Here is a 10,392-nt window from a genome sequence, read left to right as displayed (position 1 = left end):
TTCGTTCCGGACTGTGTTTGACGTACTATCGGTACCTGTTATTAACAATAACGGATACGTGGTGAAGTATGACGATCGAAGCGAGCGCGTATTCGGTGCCGTCAAGTCCGATAGTTCTTAAACGGAACATTATTGTCGTGGTCGCCGCATTGCTATTCAAATACAGACGTTTACCCCTTTCTCACGACACCATTACCGTCCCAGTCTGTGCGCGCGTTTGTAAGAACAGTAGTGCAACTAACATATTTTCTCGGGGCGTAAATTGGCATTTTTTCGGTTATCACGGGCGCCGCCGTGATTTATACTTCCCGAGCCGCCCCGAATAAACAGACGGACCAACACGTACGCGCGCCCCCGCGGGTGACCGCACCTCCCCGGAGGGTACGGTTCGGCGTATCGAACGCGCGTTCCCCTCGCGAGTAAAGAAGCTGCGCTCGGGTCGTAAAAAGCAACGAAAAAAAAAAATCAAAAAAAAAAAAAAATCGAAAGCATTTTACGATTATTGGTCACCGATCCGCTACTACTGTTCGGCTATTATCTATTATTGTTGCTGTTGGCCGCGCGTTGTCGCGCCGGTTTCCCGTACGAACGGCGAACGCGGCGGCGGCGGCGGCCGCACGAAACGTCATTATTATTACCACCGCGTGCGTTCGGTAGCTATCGGGTCCAGTCGTTCCTTCCGTGCGGCGTGCCGGCGGATCACGTGCGCTCGCACCGCCGAAAGTCCCCGCAGAGGTAGCTTACGCATCGGTCCGAGTGAGCGGATTCCGTGGCGCGGTTATTTTTTGGCGGTTATTTTTCATTTCAACGCCCCGTTTGTTGTTAACTTTTTTTTCTTTTATTTTTTTTTTTACCATAATATTATTGTTCTGATAATCGTGTCCGACACCGTTTCCGCGTCCGTTCCGTATTCTTACGATCGGGTTTCCGGCCCGTCGCGCCCACCGTCGTACATCCCAATCGCTGTAAGTACACACACTGTTAAACATATACGAGATATTTACGCAACCTTTGTGTGACGTAATAATATTTTACGACACGTACGACTCAACTATAGTATACATTTCGCGAGCGCGAAAAAATTTAAAAAAAAAAAAAAAACGGTTGTTTTGTCTTTGAAATCGATCTTGAGACTGATATTAGTGTATTGATAATGCTCATTAGATAAATACTATTTACGATTCGAATGATAAAAAAAAAAAAAAAAAATTAAACGGGTAAACGCGTTTTGCTTATTATGATTATTGTTTAATTTGACGTACAAAAATGTTTTGCACGTGTGTACATAACGATTGATTAATTTTGTGTGTATATATTATATAATATAAATAATATGCTTTACAGCATTGATTAATATGATTCATAACATTTTTTGGATTAATTTTCAGAGAATATTTCATTATTATTACAAAACAGTTATTGAATCATTTTATGTGTTTTAAAAAAATTTTATTGTTGATCATAAAATTTAAATAATTATTTCAGTATTTAAATTGATACATTTTTATACATAATCGACATATGGAAATACCGAAATAACTGAGTAATTCCAATACTGAATGATCGGGATTGAAAAAAAAAATTCGACGTACAGAAACTTCAAGATATCGGAGTTCGAGATACCGAGGTTTCACTGAAATAATTTTAATTACTTTCGAAATTGCAATAATACACTATACAAGTTCTAAAATAATTAAACATTTTTTAAGAAATATCTATTCTATTACCATCAAGAGATTTTTGAAACTTGAAATTATTTTTATCTTTTATTTGACCACTGTATTTAGTTAACGTATAAAATTGAGCTTTTTATCCAATACTACTTGTACGAATATGTTGATATTTTTTTTCTAGTGATTATTTGATAAACTTCAAATATATTTTATAGAACTTTATAAATTATTTTTTGTGAATTAATTTTACTTGTATACTTGTATGTGTAGAAGTATCAGTATTAAAATATGAAAAAAACAATACTTTTTACATTATTGGTAGTCTTAATCAATCCGTTGATATATATAAATTGAATATAATGTAATGAAAAATTCTATTATTTTATAAAATAAAATAAATAATGAGACATTTTTAACTTTTCCTTTTTTCTTTTACATTAAACATTTTCGTAGATAAGCAATACATAATATAGAAATATAAAGTGTTGTTAAAATTGTTGTTCATTAATCGATTATTTTTAAAAACAGTCACTGATTACAAATTGTAACGTGGTTAACATTTGAACGTGAAAGATAAACTCATAGTTATGTTAACCGTTCTACTGAATTATATTATACTCGTAATACTATGATGGACCTTAAAGTCGTACACAACAATGAATAAAATATAATAAATCTTAACTCTGTGAATATATTCTGTATGTATTAAATGGTTTATTGAAAAATATATAAGTAAATATATTGAAATAATCGACCAAATATTAACACTGTAATAATGAGGATAAGTTAATCAGTAATGTATATTTATAGTGTGACGGTCGAATACCAAGCGAAAACTTTCGCATTATCCTTCACATTACTCACTCGAATGGTCCATTTAAATAAACAATCGAATGGATGAATGAATGCATTTAGATTGTAGATTTTGAGCAAGCTTTATCAGTAGTAGGGGTGAGTTTTTTTTTTTTTTATCAAGTTTTTATCCGAATACCGACGACAGGAAATCGAAGACTTGAAGTAAAAGAAAACAACTCGTACAACAATGACGTATAGAACCCAATATTCGTATATTAGTTATTGTACAAATGGCTGTTACAGCAACATGGCTATTTCATATAAGAATTCATATTTATTCTTCAAATTATTTTGCCACATCGACCATAAACAACACTGTCATAGGCCTTTGTGTGAGATAACCAGCGCAGGCTTTTTGATGGGCGGGTACAAGCTATTTGTCGAATGTGTTTGGTAGATTCTTCTTTGTCATAAATAAAAGCTGTGAAAAACCAAGTGGTTTCACAGATTGCGGAGCCTAATGCTAGGCGAATACATGCTGTAGGGTTGGGCAAGTAATTTTTTAAAAGCAATGAAATTGCATTACTCGTTTTGGGTCAAAAAAAGTAAGAAAATAACTTTTTCATTACAAATAAAACATAAATGTAATGAAATCACGATATTTTTATTAGTGTACGTGGGTATTATGCAAACATCGAGTAACTTTCGTCCAATATATTGCAGTTATCCTAGTTAATCGATTTATCATTAGCAGATTTGAATTTAAAAATGGAAAAATCTAAAAGAAATGATTCCCGGAATAACCTTTACTGATTTTTTCATGAAAATAAAAATTTATTTTTTCCATCAATTTGTGTTTGAAGTTTTATTATTTGGCAATTATTGTGTGCATATCAAGCATTTACATATATAATACATTTGTTCCGTTATAATAATACTCAACAACAATTATATACAAAAAAAAAAATTTTCTGATTAAAAATAACAAAATGTTCTCAACAGCCATAAAAAATGAAGACGTTAAATAAACTATTATGCATATATTTTTATGTGGAAATTATTTATAAGTACGGTACACATTACTTCAAATGTCGTTACCTATTTCAAACCATAACCAAATTACCGCTACACCACGGTAACAACGAGTGATTTACGTTACTATTCAACGCTGTATTATAATACACAGTAAAATTCTACAGCTGTGTTCTTATGCATGATGACCTGAATAACCATTATATTCGTATTTTTCATTTTACAATTCTCAAGTACTTTAATTAATTTTTTACTTATGTTACTTATACATTATATTTTAAGCAAAGTAATAAGTGCTAGTATATTGGTTATACAATGCTTTTTTTTCTTTTTCCGTGATCACACGTTTGTGAAATAAATATGCACCAAAGTAGATTTATGAAAAACATTTAAAATAATTTAATGTTTTTAGTACTTTATTATTTTTCGATGTGTAAAATAAGTTGAAAAAAAGTTTATATATTTATTTCAGTAAAATAAGTAATCGTGTTTTATGGCATGAAAATTATATACGCAGCTGAACTTTAGTTATTTTATGTAATGTTAAAAATTCAAAAGATACATTTCGTTTATTTTTTATATTAACGTTTAGAGATTTAAAAACGATATGCATATCCTAGCTTTACCAATATTGATGATTGAAGCACTTTTTTTATTTTTAAGTTTCGTTTTTTGAATAGTTCTTTCTTATAAAATAAGTACTGATATTTTTTGTTTACTTTTAATCGGATCTTACCAGCGTTTAACACGACGTATTACTTACACGTATGTGACTTTTGAACACATTTTATTATCAAAGTTGACATTTTTCGATATTTGCCAACTTTATTTGTTGAAATTTGAAATTATCAATGTTTAATATATAAATATAAAACTTTCACATATTTGTATAATTTATAATTAAACAAAAATACATATACCTTAGATCAGAGGTAATGAAAAAATCGTATGTAAGTATTGGTAACCGGTTGCTTGGCTTTTATCAAGACTTCTAACTTGCAGGTTATTCATTGTACTCTAGTTTTGTCATTAATACCGGATATTGTGTGAAAGTTATAGACTATTTTCACTAAATAAAAATTATTACGTGATCTATACTGTATGTTTTGGATTTTTGTGTAAATGTAATTTAATTTTATTTATACCACCCGGAATGAATATTGAACAATTGCAAATTTAAATAAATATTGTAGATTAATTATTTTTTAAATTCTCAACAATTATTTTAGATTAAACCAATATTTTAGGTTATAGTTAATAATTTTACTAACTATAATACGTTTCTATAGTAAAAATAACTACGAAAAATTGAATAGACAGCTCACAAAAATGAATTATTTAAATCCAAATTAATTATTAATCAGCTATTAATTTGGCAATTAATTTATTAATTACCTACTATATTTTATTAAACATGGAATCATAGTTTTACTAAAAAAACATGCTGATTATTATTGATTGAAATTATTATAGTTTATTATCATAATAATATTATTAGGTCTATGAACATATTTTCATTAATTTAATTAGATAAATGAATACTGTTTAAGGTTAATTATTTTTATTAGTATGAATACACGGTCTTCTTGTCCTGGATAAAAATATTTTGAACATTGTCTTTCGGCTTCATAGGATGTTATTTCAGAGAATTTATGTTTCTAAAAAATGTGTAGATGTATGTAAATCACTTAACATAGAAAACCAACACCATGTAAGAATTCATTTTTTTTTTTTTACTGTACTAGTCACGAATGACGGAAAGCGAAGAAACACTTGCACGCTTTGTATTATTATTGTAGCACCATATTGGGAAATATATCCTTAAAACGCCGTCAATGGTTGAGGTTGGAAGACCAGCAAGTTAAGAGCGATGCACTATTAGTAGAACCAGGTACGGATTGTTTTGGCGAGTTTTGGCAGTGAATAGAGAAACATGGCGTATGGAGAATGTGTTGTCGGTACGATCTTGGCGGCCGTAAGCTACCGAGAAGAATAATTATTATTGTGTACTATATGATAAATAAAAAATTTGAAATAGAAGAATTTAAAAATATTATTTATTACCAACACAGCTTATTATTATTATTATTATTATTATTTTATTTTTTATCCGAGCTTATTATGCTACGTCTTTGATGGGAACTGACATTTTTGAAGCGATGGTGAATTTGGTTAAAATTAATAAAATAAGTAAGACATTTTTCTTTGTTCAAATCTGATTCTTGAGTTAAGTATAAAATATCAGAAGTATAGAAAAATTAATACGATGTAATATTAATGTGTATTAAATTTTAGTAGATACCTAATAAAATAAATATTTTACGGTTAATATAATATCGAGATAAATTTAAGAATTTTTTTCGACTTTAATTTTAAATGCATAGGTACATAGCTATACCAGATTAATAATTGTGTTTAAGAAAAAATGTTCAGTTTTTAAATTAAACTCATTTTATAATTATTGACGTACAAAATATACTAAGTAACATTTGCTTTTTATTCGATATTTATTTTTTAAGCGTAGGTTAATAGTTAGTTATCGAACACTTATTATTCATGAATCAAAAATAAATATATAAATAATGCAATATATAATATTTAAATATATTATGCTATATACTAATTTTAAAATTCTAAAATGTTGACACATTTTTAAATAAAATTAATTTTCTGTTTTCTCTTTGATTATAATACTACCCAAGTTTCTTTACAGATGGTTTATGTATCTAATATATTCAATTATCGTCTTAAAAAACGAGATTGGATTTTTATAAATTTTATATTTATAATATAAGAGTGCACTTAAATTTACACAAGTTTAAACAATGGAAGCAAAAACAGAAGAAAAAAAAATTCCATTTCTAAAAGCAAATTGTTTTTTTGAGTCATTGGTTTCTCAAGATTCTTTGAATATAATAATATTTTAATAAATATATTATTTTATATGAGTGTTGTGATGTTCATTATAGTTTTCTATTATCGTTCTATTCGTCCGGCATAAACGGAAATGTATAAATGTTCGTGTATAGATAATTTGTGATGTAGTGGTAATTACTTATTTTTAAACTCGAAACATGTATTGTACATTTATGTACATATTTTGATATTAGTATTTTTTCACAGTCTCAAATTGTGGAATTGGCCCATTATGTTTTTCTTTTTTTTTTAATTTTTTTTTTCAAATCACCGCGTTTAATCGACGGGTCATTAATCTCTGAAACGTCCAGTTTGTAGACGGCATACTTCACAAGCACCAATAATTAATTATCTTTAGAAGTTTACTCTTCCTATATGACAGCACTAACGTAACTTGCGTATACAATATCATAATAATCGCGTACACGTCAGTGGCTGAACTGGCATCGCCACTGTTTGGAGGTATAGCACTATACGAACTTAAGAAATAAAATGTGACCCCAGGGTTAGCACAGTTTTAGTATATTTAACGTTTTGCTAACCATATAATAGTGTGTAAGAGATTTAGAATCGTTCATTTATTGGAATTAAATTATTTAATTTTTATATATTTTATGAGCATGTTACGTTATAGTTATTATTATTTTTAAATACTAGTTATATTAGTATTTGATGTATCTTAAAGCAGGGCGGTCAAATGGTCGATCGCGGACGATTTCAGAGTCGATCATTTTAGAATTTATTTTTTGGCCACGTGCACGAAAATTTATCGTGGTGGTTATGAACAAATTGTTGATACATTTTATCTGTATACTTTTTATCTTTTATTCTGGTTTATAAAAAAATTTTTCCAAGAATGTCAATGTTCAAAGGTGATGTATATTTTTAGTAGATTGTGGCAGAGAAAGGTTTGGCTGCCTATATATATATATACATACACATATTCTGTAGTCATAATTCTGTAAAATACTTCCAATTATCAAATACTATGATTTTATAATATGTGTTCATATTATGTAATTATATTTTAAATTTAAACTGTATTTAATTTTGTTGTAATTTTAACCGAACTTCTGTATCACAAATTACGTATTACGTGCATAACTATTTCGTAAGTACCTATATAATATTATGTATTATAATATTTAATAATAATAATTTTAAAAGGGATCAAGGGTATAGCTGTCTTTGCTTATACAGAGACCCTTGGACATACAGAGTTTAGGTGTTCTTTTAAAAACATGAATACGATTATTATTTCACATTACCTAATCATTTCTAAGTTATAACAAATATATGGAATTCAAAATGATATTTTTAAACTCACTTCTTTGTTAAAAAATGTATCAACGATATTATTTTATCATGGAAATATAATAGTAAATAACCTTGTAGCCGTCTGTCACTGTACGTCAATAACTTGCTAATCAAATTTATCACTGAAGAAGTAATCATCAATTTTATGGTATTTACATTTTGAGCTGAGTATTATTTTTAAATGATTTTATAATTATTTTTTAAGCCATATTATTTAATTGAGATAGTTTATGCTAATACGTTACAACATAAAGATGTAAATTATATTTTTCGAATCCTCCGTCGGTCAGGAGCCCTATTAGCTCGGGAACATTAGGCTAGTGTCTACGTGCCCTTATGGTAAAGGTGGTATTGATCAAGGGGATTGCACATGGTTTTAAATTGGCAATTTTAAATTCAACTATTATGTTCTTATACATTATACTTTGAAGTGTATAATTTGGTAGGAATTTATTACAAAAACAATAAAACTCTGAAGTTGGAGTTTTTAATTGTTTAACTATAGATGATTAATCCTCGGTGAACGGAACATCTTTCTTTTAGATATTAAATGTAAAAGATTTATAATCATATACATTAATTTATAACAATATATAAGAGATTATATTTTTTGGCTTCTATATGACATTCAAGAAGAACCTTTACAAATATTTTGTATGAGATAAGATTAAAATGATATTTATTGTATCAAATAAATTATAATAGTACCTTCGTAGCTTTCGGGATTTAGAATAGTTAAAACATTAACAATACATAAAATATTACACTGATGAGAATTTAATATTAATTTAATATCATTTAATTTTAAAGGTTTTTTTTTTAGTAATAACATGAATAGTGGTATAGATAAAAGTACTTACGTCTTACTTTCATAAGATATTACTCAAAGAAATTAAGAACATAAACAAAATGTGTATACATTGTACTAAAATTTACGATTTATGAAACATGTGAATTTTTTTTATTCTGAACAGAAATGATAGAAACTTATTTCCATTCTACATTACTGTTGGTTTAGTCTTTCATCGTTTTTCTTAAATACTATTACTCACCAATCGCAATGTGCACGATTTAAGACACCGATAAATAAAAAAATACAATTTCTTATTGTATAAGAATAAATACTTTCTAGTCGGATATTGGCATTGCTACGAATGAAAAAATATGAATATAATATATATATAAAATAAAATAAAAGGCGAGAAGTAATAATACAAGAGTATTTAGAGATATTTTTATAAGATCATGTAAATACTATAAATGTATGTAATTTTGGTTCCGTGTAACGTGATAAAAATTGTCATAAAGTTCGACTAGAACGTCTCGAGTGCATGTCTCTCTTCCCTCGATGCGCACAGGGAAAATACACGATATCCGTTTTAAGCGGTTGCTACACTGAGCTCCGGAGAGATTTCTAAGATAATAATAATAATAAAACTCTAAAAAAAAATATAACTATTTTGTTTATTAGTTCCGATTCACTTCTTCGTTTCCGGGATCTTCCTATCATAAATTTTCCATTGCGCTATCCACGTTTTTACAACGAAAATCTAATATTTATTATTGTACATATATAGTTCCAATAATCATATTACACATTCTGATAGCACACTTTTAATTATTGAGGTTAAGGTCTCCAGATAAGCCACGCGGTTGACGCGCACTTATTGAAATATTGCAAACAATGTAAGTTTATAATAACTTATTATATTCGCTTATAGTTATTATTATGAAATTTGCTTGAAGCGAGGTAAATATTTCTTAAACTAATTCCTGCAATATTATTTCGTCAAATATAAACTGTTATTTTTTTTCTTATATTGAGATCACCGATTTAGTTTGCGTATGGTCATTAGTCTAATGTGATAAAAATCATAACCCAAATGCAATACGCTCAAGTGAAACGTATCGTATCGTTATTGTATTATCGTATTGTATCGTATCTCATTGTATGAAGTACGTTTACCAGATTTACCCGGTCGATATATCGTATTTGCAAACTGTTCTTTATGATTTAATTGAGTGCCAATAATATCGATTAGCTAGGAACTTTCATCTACTGTTCTACAAATTTGAAGATACTTGAACGGTGTACGATAGAATTATAAACTTTTTCATATAACTGAGGATAAATTGGTTTAAGAAAATCTAGACTCGCGTGTTAAATTGTATTATGGATTTGATTTAATAACTGCTATTAGATTACTAAGCATAAAAGTTTGTTGAGTTTTATACTATTTGCTATAACTACGACCAATGCGATTTTAAATGAATCGGATTTCCACGTGGATTTCCATTTCTCTATAAAATATTGAGCATAAAATTTTTATACTTGGACAAATTTTCTATGATACAGTCATTCGTCTCTATCCTCCTTCAGAAAAACGTGTATTTATCAGTGTAATATATAAGTGTGAAAAGCCCGGAAAATATGAGCGTATTGAATAGTCACCGATTGAGCAATGAACATTTCAAGATTAGAATTTTGAGAAAAAATATAAAATATCTGTATCATTTTTTGCATTTGATGTTTTCGCTGTGTATAAAAATCCATATAAATATAATGACTATTTATTTATTTACAAAAACTATTTTTCGAAATCATTAGCGTTCGAGATATTTGATATATGCTTGTATTTTACCCGGTTACGCTGATATT

General features: G+C 28.5%; 1 protein-coding gene across 4 annotated transcripts in view; it reads left to right on the top strand.

Annotated features, from left to right (window-relative positions):
* Nucleotides 1-677: 677 nt before the first annotated feature.
* LOC112692512 (cardioacceleratory peptide receptor) overlaps nucleotides 678-10,392 on the top strand; it is a 342,250-nt gene continuing 332,535 nt past the window's right edge. For 3 of the 4 annotated variants that reach the window (XM_025567189.1, XM_025567190.1, XM_025567188.1), the window contains exon 1: nucleotides 680-965. The gene's annotated coding sequence lies outside the window, so the exon portion shown is untranslated. Of the gene's footprint in view, nucleotides 966-10,392 lie in introns of all 4 variants that reach the window. The other variant, XR_003149419.1, reaches the window with a different exon arrangement.

Source organism: Sipha flava, unplaced genomic scaffold, assembly GCF_003268045.1.
Source record: "Sipha flava isolate LNK unplaced genomic scaffold, YSA_version1 74_pilon_pilon, whole genome shotgun sequence".
In the NCBI taxonomy this organism is placed as follows: domain Eukaryota; kingdom Metazoa; phylum Arthropoda; class Insecta; order Hemiptera; family Aphididae; genus Sipha; species Sipha flava.
This window is presented reverse-complemented; position numbering and strand designations above follow the sequence as displayed.